This window comes from Gorilla gorilla, chromosome 4 (assembly GCF_029281585.2).
Source record: "Gorilla gorilla gorilla isolate KB3781 chromosome 4, NHGRI_mGorGor1-v2.1_pri, whole genome shotgun sequence".
Taxonomy (NCBI): domain Eukaryota; kingdom Metazoa; phylum Chordata; class Mammalia; order Primates; family Hominidae; genus Gorilla; species Gorilla gorilla.
This window is the reverse complement of record NC_073228.2, coordinates 160,545,247-160,561,852: the sequence shown is the minus strand read 5'-3', so window position 1 is coordinate 160,561,852 and position 16,606 is coordinate 160,545,247. Positions and strand designations below refer to the sequence as shown.

Sequence of the window (16,606 nt, the reverse complement as noted above, 5' to 3'; positions counted from 1 at the left end):
GCTGGAGTGCAGTGGCGCAAACTCGGCTCACTGCAACCTCTGCCTCCTGGGTTCAAGTGATTCTCCTGCCTCAGCCTCTCAGGTAGCTGGGATTACAGGCGTTGCCACCACACTCAGCTACTTTTGGAAATTTGGTAGAGACGGGATTTTGCCATGTTGGCCAGGCTGCTCTACCTCATGCAGTAACTTTTTTCTGAACATGGGAGGAGAGAGAGGAAGAAGGTACCATTACTATGAGAATTCCAGTTTCTGAGCAAAGGAAAATCTATCGTTTTGAGATTGCTTCCTTTCCCGTTCAATGCTACCATGGGTTTCAGAATGGACTCTGAGATTTGTCACGAAGTTATTCTTCTCTGTTTCTGATTATCTTTTGGTCTTCTTTGAAAACTTCTCCAAGCTTCAGTTTACCCAACTGTTACAAGAGGATAACACTAGTAGTGACCTCACAGGATTGTGGGGAGGATAATTGAGGTATTTAATGTAAGATACTTAGAACAGTGCCCAGCACACTTTGCTATTTCAAAATGTTAGCTGTCTTATTGTTTATGGATTGAACTATTTAACATTCACAGGGTAAACAGGAAAGTTTTACCTGTTCTTATCTCTTCCAACTGCCTTTTGTACTTTACATTGAAAATAAATTTGTATGAAAGACAGAAGGTGATTTATCAAGGGAAACCCAGTGTATTAATTACCTTCTCTATTAAGTCCTATGATAGGTAATTTATGCATATACTCTTATTTAGTTCATGACTTATATAATATTGGCATTATTATTCTCATTTATGAAGAAACCAAGATAGAAAAAAATCCAGATCTGACTTCACAGTTCTGTATTATTTCCAGAGTGCTTAAGAATTTAGTTTCTAGCATATACTTGGAAACACTGCTATTCTAACATTATTTTTGCCAACTTCTGCTGAGTCTTTGCTAATATTTTGAATCATTTTAAGAACCTAGGTATTCTTCAGTTCTATATGTTTTTAACAATTGACCAGAAGATAGTACTGGTCTATCTCCAATCAAATATTGAACACTGGCTGTCCATTGACAAAGATTCTTTGCTTGACCAAATTTTAGTTGGGCTTCTGAACTTTCTCTTTATGCCTCTTTTCCCCACTCCTTGTAAAATCCAGCTTTAGCAATAACTCCCCCTGCTGCCCTTGTATCAGTTTGAGTTCCTCATCCTCCACCATCCCCCTGGGTCTGATCACCTGGTCTTTCTCTGCAAGAATCCTGTTGGGTCAGTTGAGTCAGAATCTCCCTCACCCCTGATGCTTCCTCTTAGTTATTTTCCATCCAGTGACCCTCACCCTGCTACTTGGCTGTACATTCCCAACTTGCTGTGTTTAGAGTTGAGCCCAATTTCTCTCCCTGGCTGCAAAACCGCAGGTGCAGTTGTCCCTGAACCTATTGCAATGGTCCTGAATAAACATTACCTTCATTTTGAACACTATTCTATAGATATTTGAGGCTTGGTTATGTGTTACCATAGTACTAAATGTAGAGAATATGACGATGTACTGTTTAACAGATTCTATTACTGTCCCTGTTTTGCATCCAGAAAACTGAGGCACAGAGAGATTAAGTAACTTGACCACAATCATACAGATATGTAGCAGCAAAACTTGGTTTTGAACCCAACCATTCTGGCCCTAACATCAGCACTGATTACACTTCCTCTCCTGTGGAAGACAAACCTGTAAACCTGACCATTGAAATATAACAAAAAGCAGTTATTGTAAGAGAATTAGAATGAGATGGAGAATCGAAGCTGGGCCTGGCGCAGCTAACCCATGCTTGAGGAGGGGACCTTAAGGAGAAAGAAACAGGAGATGGAAAAAAGACTTCTTCAGGCTGAAGGAGTATAAAGAGTTTGTTAAAGCCCAGGGAGTTGGAGAGGGGTGAATAGGCCATTAGAACCTTGTTGGCTGAAGAAAGGAGTATGGGGTCTTTCCTTTAAAGGCAGTTAAACAGTGAATTACATGGTAGGCATGGTAAGACTGTGTTTAGAGAGACCATCTGGCTTCAGGACAGAGAAGATTGCAGAGTGTGGTACACAAGTTAGAAAGTAATTATGTAGGATAGAGGTTAATGCGCAGAGGGATGACAACCAGATTTATATCTTAAGTCTGACAACACAGCACAAGGAACAGGGAAGAAGATAAGGGGTTAGGTTTTGGACATGTCCAGATGCCCGTGCTATTTTCAGGAGAGACAAACATTCTTAGGGGGCAGTTTTATTTAGGGTCTGAGGCTGACCCTCCTCATAATTATTGTAATAGGCAAGGTCTCTGAAAAGAAAACAAGATGCAAATAGTTCTAAAATATTTCAGGAATTTCAGAATGTTTCAGTATGGCCATCTTCAAGATGGATTACAAGAAGATAACCACTTAGACACAAAACAAGATCAAACAGTGACATAAATACAATTGAGAAGTGCAAAATGCTTTGGAGATGACTAGAATTTGAGAAAGGAAATGTTAATATCCAGTACTGGAAAGTGACAGATAGAAAATAGTTGACAGAAAGCATAAGAGTAATAAACTATCAAGGAGAAATATGGATGTACGAATTAATAACCATAAAGATAATTAAGAGTTGTTGATTGGAAAGCAGAAAGTTTGTTTTTTTCTTCCAAGATGGGAAGATCATTCATTATATCGTGTGCAGACACGTTAGTCAATTTATCAAGCCTGCCAATGCCCTTTCTGAGAAACTCTGCTCCCATAACCCCTGCTGAGCAGGCAGTGGGCAGACTCCCTGGACTGAGATACATGGAAATGGGCTGGCAGGATATTTTACCTGGGGCAAGAGTGTGGAATTGGCCAATCTCTGTTGGCCACTCTGGCTAGGGTTGGGGTGGCCATTTTGTTTTATCACCAACAAAAGCAGGGACCTTTCCCTCCAGAGAAAGAGATCATCTGTCTTACAGATGGAGTCCAGTTCTTATTTATGGAACCCATCAGGCCCAGCTGGCTCTGGACTCTATCTCACACTCCTGTTTCCTCCTCATACATTTCCATAAGCTGGCTGAAGTAGTCTTGTTTCTTTCTAACCAGTTCATCCAGGGCTAACACAGCTTTACTCAGATGCTCAAGTGGTTTTAAGAATATCTACTAATAAATCATAGAACCTCAGAGTAGGGAGGCCCTGGCCCAACCTTCCTTGCAGAAATGGTTCTCTACAGCATTTCTGATATGCAACGCTTCTTGATCAAGCATGGTTCTCCCCTGAGACAGTGTAAGTCATTCTTAGAGCCATCATTCTAGACAACTCCTTGGAACTCCAGACTCATATTGTTGATCAACGTCTCCATAACTGTGTTTCATTTAGACATTCAAACTCAATATGCCCCAAATTAACTGGGGCATTTCCTCCCCAAGTCTGACCCTCTTACAGAACTTCCTTTCCCAGTGAGTGGCATCGCCACCCTTAGTCACTACCTAGGATTCCATTTCTGATGCTGTGGAAGTCCAACAGAGCACTATGTGAAACCTCAGAAAAATGAGCATGCTGGAATTTCAATCATCTTACATTATATTTTACTGCCATAAGTACAAAAAAACAAACACATTCTTAGCAAAGTAAGAGATCTCAAGCTGGAGGATATATAGGAGGAGAAATTTCTCAAGTCTCTCCAGATTGGCATGGATTGATGGCTATGGGATTCTGTCTCTTCAGTGTGTAGTCTTGCTAGTTTGCAGGAAGACCTAACTGGGGGCTTATAGATATTTATACCCCTTAAACATATCGTTCTGAAACTCTAGCACAATTAACTTACATACTTGTAAACAACCACCATAATAAGTCTTTAGAAAGCTGAACCACTAGAATAATATCTAGTTATATTTTCTTTTTTTTTTTTTTTTTTGGAGATGGAGTCTTGCTCTGTCACCCAGGCTGGAGTGCAGAGGCGTGATCTCGGCTCACTGCAAGCTCTACCTCCTGGGTTCACCCCATTCTCCTGCTTCAGCCTCCTGAGTAGCTGGGACTACAGGTGCCCGCCACCATGCCTAGCCTGTATTTTTAATAGAGGCGGGGTTTCACCGTGTTAGCCAGGATGGTCTCTATCTCCTGACCTCATGATCTGCCTGCCTCGGCCTCCCAAAGTGCTGGGATTACAGGCGTGAGCCACCACGCCCGGGTATCTAGTTATATTTTCTTATGCCACAGTTACATCTTGCTCCATTGGTTACATAACAGTAACTAGGTGTCCTATGTGAACATCATATTAAACCAACAATGCCCAGTGCCTACCCTGGTGCAGTGCATTATCTTCCATGCCAGATAACTGAACTGTGCACATGACAGGCCTGGCCAGAGATTTCTACAGTCTTCGTGCTCTCCCTTGCCTCCCAGATTCAAATCACCACAATTTTGGGTTTACCTCCTCAAACTCTTGTTAATCTGTCACTGTGTTTTTACACCCACTGTTATCACCTTGATCCAAGTCACTGCCATCTCTCCTCCGGAACATGAGAATAATTTCCTAACTCTATTTTCACCGTGCTCCCTTCCCATCCGTTCTCTACATTGCAGAAAGAGTGATCTCTTATAAATACAAATTTGCTCATATTATGCATGCATGCATACACACACACACACTTGGCTTAAAACACTTCAGTGGACTCTCACTGCTCATCGGCTAACAAGTGAAAAAACTTAACATGGCCCACAAGCCCTGCGTTGTCTGGATTTTCCTTACCTCTGATCTCTAACCTTGATCATGCCTTCCTTTCACCTCTCATACATGCCACTCCCGTACCAGCCCTTCTCCTGCTCATCCTCAAGAGCCCAAGTCAAGCATCACCCCCTCAGGGGAGGCTTTCCTCCTCATTTGAACTAGCTCAGGTTCCTTCTATTACATGCTTTTGTAGCATCCTGAATCTTCCCTTCATAGCACGGTTAACTGCTGCAATTTTGCATATATTTACAGTATTGCTTGATTCATTTATTCTCCTCACTAGAATATTAACTGCACAAAGAGAGGAATGTTTTTTCCTATTGTTTTGTTCACTGCTAATCCCATTGGTAGGATGATGCTGGCAACGTTTAAGTCTATAATAAATAGGTGTTGAATGAGTAAGTGAAAGAATGCTCACCGTTGAAACTCTGGCACCTAGCTCAAAGATTGGAGCCTGCAGCCACTGAATGAATATGTGACAGAGGAAAGATGTTCAGGAGCAGGATGGAGGTGACAGTTCAGTGGGATGCAGGGTGAGCAACTCTCCCTCATTTTACCTTTCAATCTCAGATAGCTTGGTGCTCCTTCCCTTTCATTCCTTGTAGTAATCCTGGCACATATATCATTTAAAATATAATTTCATCCAGTTCTGTCCTTTCCGTTAAATTTGGTAGTGCTGGCATTACAGAAGCTTTTAACCCTCTCTAGGCAAAGGACTACTCAGAACTTTACTTCCAGTAGGCATATTCGTTTTTTAAATGTCTAATTTACTAGCAAGCAAAGATTAAACAAAAAGCTTTTACCCTAAATGAGGACATATTTGTGATTCAGAAAGTGATTGCACCTTTATCGGGCAAGATGGAGGAAAGATGGTGGCTGGGTCCCCACAGAAAGGTGATAGGATGTGTGTTGTCTTGTGTGGCCCCAGAGAGTAGTCAAAGATTCAAAAGTTAGAAGTAGAAGGGAGAGATTTCAGCTTGTTATAATGCAAGACATCCCATAAGTGGAATGGTCAACCTATAACTGAGGCTGTTTATAAAGTACAAATGGCTGGCTGCCAGGGAATGTATAAGAATAATTCTGGAACTGGAAGAAGCATTGAATAAGATAAACTCCAAGCTTCTTTCTCTGAGATTCTATATTTGGTGTAAAAGTACACATTGTATTTTAGGCTTGGGAAGAGATACTAAAACACAGTGTGATAAGGGGAGCTTGAACAGTCTTGGAATAATTTATCATGGTGAATTCTGAACCTGTAGCCCAGGATACACAGTAAACCCAAGCCAAGAGTAGTGGCTGTATAGACTTTATGACAACACTGTCATCAGGGCTTTGATTATAGTTGTGACAATATAAAAATCATTAATGTGTGAGTATTCACAGCTTTCTTTCCTCCTATGTCTGCCAAAAAACAAACTTGGTCTTGCCTGCTCAGATTATCTTCTCTGTTCTGTTCCCTTCATTTGCAGAATTTGTCTTTGCTACTTTGTTTGTGTGTTGTTTTTCTTTAGAGCTTTCAGTATTGGGAGATGCAATTTGAGAGGAGAGGCTAATTTGATCTACTTAATAAAAAAGAGACAAGGGGGAGGCAAAAGGAGAATCGACTACACTGTGGGCTTCTGAGTTAGTTAGCAGAATGGCGTTCCTTCCTAAATTACTTCGCCAGTGAAATATGATTTCACTCTAGGAATAAACTATAGGGCACTCAAGGCTTATAGAGATCACAGTCATTCAAGAAATAATCATTATTTCTGCGACTGATCATGCTTTTCAGTTGCCAAGTACTTTTGCAATCAATTGCTCTGGTTCTTTGGGATTCCAGTTGGGAGACACTGGAATCAAAAGAGAAGGTGATATAGATGTGACAGTCTTCCTTTTCTTTTCTAATGACCTTGCTTCCTATTTCGCTAAGAAAAAGACAACCATCAGAAGAGGACTTCCATATATTCCCAACACCCACTCACTCTGCATCAGTCCTCACCTTGTCTCCCACCCTGTTGCTCTACATGGACTCTCCATGCTGCTAGGGTTCAGCCCTTGCTCACACTCTGGGTCTTCTCTTCCCCACTTGAGCGTACCATCTTGCTAGCCTCTCTTCTGTATCATCAACTTTCCTTTCTCTCTTGCGTCACTCTAATCTGCATACAGATGTGCTCCATTAGATCCATTGATCCCAAATTCCTCTTCAACTACTGCCTAATTTCTCTCCCTTTGATATCAAAACTCCTTTGAATATTTGGTGATTTTAGCTCTCTCCATTTCCATGATGAGAAAAAACTGAACGGTCCAGTGCCAGTTTCATTAGTCAATCTCCCAGCAGCATGTGACACCATTCATTGTTCCTTCCTTCTTGAAACTATCAACACTGGGCTTCTGGAACATCTCTTTCAATTATCCTCTTATCTCACTGGCAGTTCTTTATTAGACTTATATACTGGTTCCTCCTCATCTTCCTGACCTTAATCAATACTTACCACCTAGGTGATCTTAACCAGTATCCTGGCCTGGTTACCATCTCTACACAGATTACTCCTATACTGACATCTTCTGCCTTGAACTCCATACTTGTATATCCAACTTAAAACATCTCAAACTTAACACATGTACACTAAACTTCTGATTTCTGCCCCTCCCCAACTCTCCAGGCCTAGGCCCCACCAGAGCCTTCCCCATTTCTGCTGTGTACAGCCTCATTTTCCAGTTGCTCAGGCTACAATCATTGAGGCTATCACTGATCCTTTTCTCTCACATCCACACACTAACATGCCAGGAAATCCTATTATCTCTGCATTCAATATATATTCAAAATCTAAGCACTTTTCTAAATGTCTACTGCTGCCCTCCTAGTCCAAGGCACCATCCTATCTTCCCTGGGTTTTGCAAAAGCCTCTTTAACTGATCTCCTGGCTTTCCTCCCTGCCCCCACAGTCATTTCTCCTCACAGAAGCCAGAATGTAATAAAGGTGGCACATCTGGACCAAAGTAGTAATCCTTAGAAAGCAAACTTTATGAGCAAAAGGTAACTTTGAGTGAATTAGAAAATAAAGCTTTCTTTGGGAGATAGCCTTTTGTTTCAGAGTACAGGCCCTCTGCTGGGCACCCATTGATTCTTCATGACCCTGATTTCAGGCCTTTGCTCAAGACCCACAGGTGGTAGCCACCTCAGACAGGGAGAGAGGTCCAGTCTTTACATCATCCAGAATGCTTCATTGCATCTGGCTCCGTGCTGCTTCTCCATCCTCCTGTCTGAATATTCTTCCCCTTGTTCACACTGTTCTAGATACATCAGTTACTGTGCTCTTCCCCGAACACACAAAGCATGATACATCCTCAGGACCTTTGCACAAACACATTTCCCCAAATATATACTTGGCTCAGTCCCTTCAGGTGTATGCTTAAATGTCAGCTGATTAGAAAGGTCGTTCCTGACCACCCATTTATAACAGAATCCTCCCCAGATGCTCACCTTCCTACTGGTCCTACTTTCTTTTTTCTCCTTAATATTTATTCCTGCCTGACCTTTGCTTATTAGTTATATGGCCTGTTGCATCTCCTTTCCCCATAATTGGTGCTCAATATCCATTTGTTGAATTGATGCTCGGTGACTGTTCATTGAAACACTTAGATAAAAAGTGATGGACACAAACGTGGTCTCTTTTGGCTCCTTGTGGCATCTGAAAGTTCTGCCAGTCCTCATTCCCTCCTGCAGAGAAGGCAGGGGTAGAGCTTCTGGGACTACCAGGGTAGGAGCTAAGTACCTGGAAGGAGCAGTAAGGCATTTGAGGTGGGCCTCTGTTAGAGAGTGTTTCTCTCTGGGTCAGTCTTTGGTAAAAGGAGATTAAGGAGAACTGTGTAATCCTTGTGACCCAAGTGTGATCCAGCTCTGCTTATTAAAGTCTACATTGGGGTTTGGAAACAAAAACTGACAGATAGCCAAAAAAAAAAAAAAAGTTCCTTTGACTGCCGTCACCCTCTGTGCTTAGGGCCTAGGCTAAAGGGTCGTCTTGTTGGTTCCCTCTACCTATCACCCCTCTTACAGACCTTCACTAGTGGATGTTCTGGGAACTTTCCTTTCATCATATGACAGCCGTTTAAATTGCTGGGTCCTGGCTGTTTCCTAAGTTTCTATTGTATAGTGCAACACCATCCACCACAGACTATGCATTTAGGTATGTACTCTGCAGTACTGTATGTCCACTCGAAAAATAATTATTAATGTGCTAGACACAGCAGTTAGGCATATTAAACTGAATCTTGCCCTCATTCAGGTTACAATCTCTAATGGTTAATTATATGTGTAAACTTGGCTAGGACATGGTGTCCACATATTTGGTCAAACATTATTCTAGATGTTTCTGTGTGTGTGTGTATATATACATCATATATATATATATATATAATATATGATGAGATTAACATTTATATCAGTGGACTTCGAGTAAAGCAGATTAGGCTCCAGAATGTGGGTGGGCCTCATCCAATCAGTTGAAAGTCTCAATAGAACAAGACTGACTTCCCTGGAAGAACAACAGTTGTATCAAAAGGCAGTCTTTTGGCAAAAAACTGCAACCTTTTCTTGGGTCTCCACCTGCTGGCCTACCCTGAAAATTTTGTGTGCCAAGCCTCTACAAGTGTGTGACCCAATTCCTTAAAATAAATCTTTTTCTATTTTCCCCACCTTCCACTTCTCTCTCTCTGTATGTGTGTGTGCATATTTGTAGACATAAACATAAGAGAAGGTTTCTCTAATAAAGTGGCCCTGGGGCTGTGACATCAAGGGTAAGGAGGGGTTAGGCAGTAGAGGAGGAGAAGAAAAGAGTATTACAGGTAGAGCAAAGAGTTTGTCAAAAGACCTGTGGCCTTATTTCTTTTCATCTTTATATATATATAATATAATATGTAGCTGGGACTACAGGCATGTACCAACACACCTGGCTAATTTTTTTTCATTTTTTTTTTTTTTTGGTAGAAATAGGGTCTCACTTTGTTGCCAGGCTGGTCTTGAACTCATGGCTTCAAGCGATCCTCCTGCCTCAACCTCCCAAAATGCTGGTATTATAGATGTGAGCCACTATGCCCATTTCATCTTTAAAGCACTTGGAGGTAGATACTATTATTATCCCTATTTAAAATCATTTATATTTTTTCTTTTTATGAGACTGGGTCTTGCTATGTTGCCCAGGCTGGTCTCAAACTCCTGGGCTCCAGTGATCCACCCACCTCGGCCTCCCAAAGTACTGGGATTACAGGTGTGAGCCACTGAGCCTGGCCTATTATCCCTGTATTTAAGATAAAAAAACCAAAGCACATTGAGAAGAAACACCTTTTCCAAAGCCACGTACTTGGGACATGGCATAGTTGAAATTGAGGGACTTGTACTTTGAACCAACAAGTTACAGTGCCCATTCATATTGGGAGAATTAGGGAAACATTCATACCTTACTATTTTCTGACTCATCTGCTACTAATGGATTCAGCTTGAAAGGGTGTATTATTTTCATTTCATTCACGTATTCCTCATGTGTACTGCATAGTACTTATGTCAGGCCTCATGCTAAAGGTTGGGAATACAGAGAAGAACATGGCATGGAATTTAGGAAAGCTTAGCCTAATGAGGAAGACAGACATGTTTGTATTATTACAATGCAGCTTGTAAACAGTAAGCATCTTTGGAAGAGAAATGGAGAGGCCAACACAGAGAAAGTAGCTTTTGAGCTGCACTTGGAAAGATGTTTTACTATAATCAATTATGACAAATCTTGGTTACAGTTAAAACAGGCAGACATAGAAATTACTGTCAGGATGGAAGAACCTTATACCTACAGATCCCTAGAGGCAGAGGCATATCATGCCACTCAAGAGGGGTCACATGGGAAAGCCTTGGGGGTTGGTCAGGAGGCACAGGGAGTGAAGGGAAAATGTGGGCAGGAGCCTCTATTGTGGGTTCCACGGAGAGACCAAGCAAAGACATAGCAAGCTTAGGATGGGCTAGTTTGAGGGATTTTTCAGTGGTGTTGGGTGGAGGGGCTGTCCCCAGTTGTCTGGCACCTGACCCTGGAGTGATTAGGGGAGGGAGACGGTGGTCTAGAAAGTGAGAGCCTGATCATGGAGGTGGTTGGATATGTTCCCTAGATTAGATGGTTTGCATATGAAAGAAGGAGGTTTGCAGGTAGGCAGCTGTTTGCTGTGTCTAGGAATTCACCAACCCTGCAAGAGGCAGTTCCTCCAGCGTCAGCAATTCCCCCATGATGTCAAAGCATCAGAATACAGAAAATAAAGATATTGTTAACTCAAATGCAGATAAGTTTATCCAAAAACAATGAGACAAGGCACTGCAGGGAGAACCACACCATGTACAAGACCACCGAGGCATGAAGGAGCATCATGGTTTTGAAGAATGACAGTGTAGGATGTAGTTGGAGAAGAGCATTCAGAAGTTGGGTGGGAGTCAGTATTAGAGTGAAGCACCTTGTAAAGAAAGCTAGATCTTATCTCCAAGCAATGGAGTGACACTAAAGGCTGCAGGAATGGATGTATTGGTTAAGAGACAGTGTTTCTCTCTCTTTGAGGCATCCTATGTAAAGTGACCCAGTTAAAACCAGCACAGCTTTTCTTAGCATTACTTTAAGAGGAATTCCTTTGAACTGATTATTTGCTCACCATCTGGTGCCCAGGTAAATGCTTTAGATGTTTTCCTTTTAAAAATATTCAATGTATTAATTTCACACATGAGGAGAAATCATATTAAACCTCACTACATAATTAGCCAAACCACAAATACATTTTCAGAAACAAAGATGACTCATGTTGTTTCCTAATTAAACCTTGAAAGGTTTAATTAAAAAGCATAATATGGAGAAAACTAGTTTAGAAAGAATTGGGGCTTAGCTTCCTGAATGTGTGCATAGAGAGCTTCTCTGTTCCACCCCTATCGAGGGAGGAGGAACAGATGTGTAAATGACATAGCAGTCCTTTACAGGGGATGGGCTGTGTTTCTATCATGCATGACACGCTGTCTCAGAGACAAGGGAGCTGGTTAATGGGAAGGAGAGGCCTTTTAAGGAAACAAAGCATTCTAATCCTTCTGTGCATTAGATCCGGAGAACACCATAGTGAACCGGCAATGCAGCAAAATAATGACCATAGTAGAACATTTAAGGAGTGGTTACTATATGCCTAGCACTGTGCTGACTGCTTTGTAGACAGTGATTCCTCACAACCACTCTGAAGTAGGTAGTATTACGCACATTTTTCAAATAGGAAAACTGAGGGCACAGAGGCAAGAGGCAGAGCTAAGACAGCTTGTCTGACCACAGGGCTGTCTCCATCACATTCAAGTCCCCTCTGGAAATCAGTGAGAAACCAGTGAGCCCTGGAGCAGAAAATGTGCAGTGGAAATCCAGGTGCTTCCTAACTGTGAGATTTCTAGCCTCAGTTCCTCATCCATAAAATGGGATAATAAGACAGTGGCAGGAAGTGGTGAGGTCTGAGTAAAATAATGCCTGTTAAACTGACAAGGGTAAGCACATCATGGATATCAGTTCTTAATGCTTCTTTCACCAGTGCTTTTATCATCAACATCAAAGTTAGTGCATCCTAGCAGGATTTTATGTCAGGGTATTTAGAAGCACTGTGGGGTAGCTCAGAGGCTGATCAGGCTGAACAAAAGTGAAGTAGTAAGGCTGTCTTGCAAATTTTTCTAGTTAAAAAAATCATTTATACTAAATATAATTTCTGCAATACACGTTCTTTTCTTGCAAACAATGCTGTCAGTGCCCTGCTTCAAACCATGCAAAGACATTTAAGAATTTGTTTAAACATCTTTGCCTTGGCTCCCTGTGAGACCCCGCAGGATTCTGACCTGCTTACCTTGTCTTGCACCACTCTTTCTTTCTAAGAACACCTTGGCACAGTGGTCACTCTTCTGTTTCTCAGAAAAGTACTTGCTCTATGCCAGGCACTGCACAGAGCATCAATATGGAGGATGATCTCTTTTAATCCTCATAACAGCCTTATGGGGCCTGGTATTTATCTGTACTTCACAGCTGTGGAAATTGAGGCCCAGGCAGGTTAATTAACCAGACTGAAATGACATAGTTAATAAGTGGCAAGCTGCAATTCAAATCCAGGTACTCTTGAATTACAGTCCAAACAGTTAAACTTTACACAATATAGCATCTCTCAGTCTCATCTTGTCTAGAAACTCATAGCAGCTCCAAGTAAATGCACATTGAATGAAGGAAAGATTGATGATGATGAAATGGCGGCATGGATTAGTCACTCAGGATGGGGGAAAGCCAACATAATGAGCAAGCCAAAGCTGACCGAAAAAGACCATTTGCAAGCCCTAATTGTGCAAGTGTAACAAGTCCACCTTTCTTTTCAGTTGTGCCCTGCATAATCCTCACTGAGTTTGAAGCCTGACTTCAGCAACCAAATTACCCTTTGCTGATGAGTTTCCACCAGTCTTAAAAGCTATCATCTCCTGTCCTTTCCATTTACTCTAGAGTCAATTCATAATAATTGCATTGAATTTAATCATTATTCATCTTACCTATTTCCTACTTTCCCCTTTCCATTATTATTTCTTAATTAATTTCAGGACCAAGACAAGTGGCAAGCCATATGATGACTGACCAGAAACGTTAGAAAGAATGGAAGATGGTTTCCTGAAGCTTTGCTACTCTGGAGGTGGAATGAATTGTGCCAAATGTCAACTTTTATGGCTCAATGAGCCCTTTCCTGAGTCTGTCAACAGTGAACTAAAGAAATACAATCTCTGTTTCTCCAGTCAACAGTAGAACAGTGCTTGCACTCCCGATATTTATGGATATATTTATACAATTCTCACAAACCTGACACCAATGGCCTGGGATCAACGTAGACAAGTGGTAAAGAAAAACAGAATGATTCTCTGAAAGGATGCATATTAAAAAAATAAAAGATTTGTGTTCTGAATGGCTTGTTTTGAGAAAAAGATATGCTTCAACTGAGATCTACATGATGCAGCAAATAAAAACAGGTATGAAAATCCCTTGAACTAAATTTCACTGGATTAACACATCCGATCAATTCTCATTAATCACAACAGTTATGTTTTATCAAGGCACTTCGAATGCTGGAATCACGGGTACTAAGTCCTTTTTCCTTTGAGCCACTGCTCCTAGGGGAAACATAGGCTTAGGTTTCTGTGAGCCTCCGGTCATGACATTTTTGTCAACTGATCAATACATAACTTTGTTTTATGTGTGTTTCTGTTTAAAGATACCTTATTTAATAAATAGTATTGATTCATTAATATTGATCTCATAGCCAACAGGACTGTACCTCATGTTTGATGAAGCTTATCTAACACATATTTTCTCTATAAGGCACATGTCAGCCTTCTTGTGCTTAAAAACACTAGACAGCACTTCAGGACTATAGTTGGGGGCCATTTTAAACAGCAAAATCAAAGGACAAAAGTGCAAAAAATGTGGCAATCAATAGACCACGAAGAAAGATGCTTGTTTACAAGAAGGGCTGAAACAAAGTGGCAGAACATCACCTGGTTCCACCTCAGCTGGGAGTGTGTATGTTGGATGACTCCAATTTCTTACTGCTCTACACATGTCCATAAATAAATGTGTAAACGCAGTGAATGTTGATTCTGGGTTACAAATAAAGTTTAGAAACAGGCAAATTCACAAGTATGGAATTTGTGAATAATGAGGGTCAACTATAAATATGAATCCCAAGCTTATAATTTGCAATTCCTTTCACATATGCTGGAGTGAATAGGAAACTAGAGCATTTAGTTGACACAATTGGGACTCATACCAGGATCCTCTGTGAATGCCACAATTAGCTCTTTGAGCTGGTGGAATCGCTGATTGGATTGGTGAAGGGATTAGGATTAAGCAGCTCAAAGGCAAGGCCACTGTGTAATACGTAACTCCTTGTTTAGTTGGGAAAATACTAGAAGTTGGCTAACCTAGCTGAAAGAAACCAGAATATCTCAACTCCTTTGGCATATTTTGAGATGTCTGTTCTGAGGGACTGCAGATCACAAAAATAGCCTTGAAAAGCTGCCCTTTTGTTCAGGAGATTTGCATCTGGAGAGGAAATCCACATTAGTAAAATGAAGTAAACAACAGATGCAAACAGACTTTCTCTGAGGACCTCTTATCTGGATCTAGGAAAGATTAACTCACAGGAAAAGGAGGCTGAAGTCTGACAATATAAGGTTCTGACAGAGAAGCGTTTACCACAAGCTCCTGTCTGTTCCTTCTGAGAGCTGCTACCTGAGAGGTTTCATCTGCCTAACAGGACCCCTTCACTCCCAGGCCTTTCCTCCTCTCTCCCTCCTATAACCCCCTCTTGACATGTTCAAAGTCCATATTCTTCCTGTCCCCCCAGGATAGTATAAAAACTTCAGTCATCTAAGCCCCTCTTCTGAGTCTCATTCTTCATGTATAACTCCCATGTCCATACATGTGTTAATACATATGTATACCTTCTTTCCTGTTAACTGGTCTATTGCCAGTTTATTTTATAAACTCAAATTATCAAACATTCACTGATGGGTAGGGAAGGAAATTCTGGTCTGTCCTACCTAGCCAAGTCATAGTGGACATTTTGGGGAGTATCTCCTCACTCATAATAGTCTCCTGTACCTGCCCAGCTACCCCTAATCATAGGGGATTTCTACCTGATAGGAAAGTTGATTGTTGGGTCCCTCACAGCTGAACCCGTATTTGTATATTAATTCAGTCAATATTTATTCAGACCCTACCATGTGGGAAGCATTTGTCTTTCTAGATGATGGCAAGAGAGAGAGACATGAATAAGCTTCTCATGAAGCTTACATTCAAGTATGGGGGACAGGTAACAAGTAAACTCATCAGTTTCCCACTGGTTTAAGTGCAATGAAAGGAAAAGTGAGGTGATTGATTGATAGACAGTGGGTGGGAAGCCAGGCTGTCCTGGAAAAGGGGTTGGGAAATGCTGCTCTGAAGGAAGAGGGGCCTGTGGAATGGCACACAAGTCCAAGGGTGGAGCACAAGGGCTTGGTGTGTACCACAAAGACCTGGGTTTGCTCTGCTGTGTGAACTGGGGAGCAAAAAGAGGAGATGGAGTCGAGCCCAGACCTTGCCTCTAGTGTTTCCTGAGAAACTGGATGTTGGTCCTTGGATTCTGTGAGAAACCTGGCAAGCTGATACATTTATCTCTACTTTTTCTTAACACACATCTGTCTAGTCTCTAATATTTGCAAACAACGGTTCCTACCTAATACAGAAGTTGATTGGTATAGTTAAATGGAAACATTACCTTGTTTGGGAAAATAAACTTTAATTTTTTGAATATGACTTCATAAGATGAAGACAGTGTTCTGTGACTGCCACAACACTCTCTATACCAACAGCTCATTTGAACAAGTTTTCCAAAGATCTGCCAAGCCTGCAGCATACCTTACCCCATCCTGGAACCACTGGCCAGAGAAATACATAAGGCTGTCATGACTCTGTCCGAGGCATTTAAACCAGAGCAACTCCATTCTGAATAGGGGCTGGATAAAATAAGGCTGAGACCTGTTCCCAGATGGGTAAGGCATTCTAAGTCACAGGATGAGATGGGAGGTCAGCACAAGATAGAGGTCACAAAGACCTTGCTAATAAAACAGGTTTCAGTAAAGAAGCCAGCCAAAACCCGCCGAAACCAAGATGGCAAGGAAAGTGACCTCTGGTTGGCATCACTGCTACACTCTCACCAAACTATGATAGTTTACAAATGCCACGGCAACATCGGGAAGTTAGCCTATGTGGTCTAAAAAGGGGAGGCATGAATAATCCACCCCTTGTTAAGCATATGATCAAGAAATAACCATAAAAACCAGCAGTCCTCAGGGCTGCTCTGTCTATGGAGTAGCCATTCTTTTA

The 16,606-nt window shown here is 41.5% G+C and overlaps 1 protein-coding gene and 1 long non-coding RNA gene across 5 annotated transcripts in view; one reads left to right on the top strand and one right to left on the bottom strand.

Annotated features, from left to right (window-relative positions):
* The window catches only part of SGCD (sarcoglycan delta), a 1,041,370-nt gene that overhangs the window by 39,615 nt on the left and 985,149 nt on the right, over nucleotides 1-16,606 (bottom strand). The gene's annotated exons all lie outside the window — the stretch shown is intronic.
* Nucleotides 1-16,606, top strand: part of LOC109027028 (uncharacterized) — a 37,587-nt gene that overhangs the window by 12,849 nt on the left and 8,132 nt on the right. The window contains exon 4 of one of the 2 annotated variants that reach the window (XR_002006142.4): nucleotides 13,291-13,710. The exons of the other annotated variant lie outside the window; for it this stretch is intronic. This is a non-coding gene — a long non-coding RNA (uncharacterized lncRNA). The remainder of the gene's footprint in view (nucleotides 1-13,290; nucleotides 13,711-16,606) is intronic. 2 annotated transcript variants of the gene reach the window in all.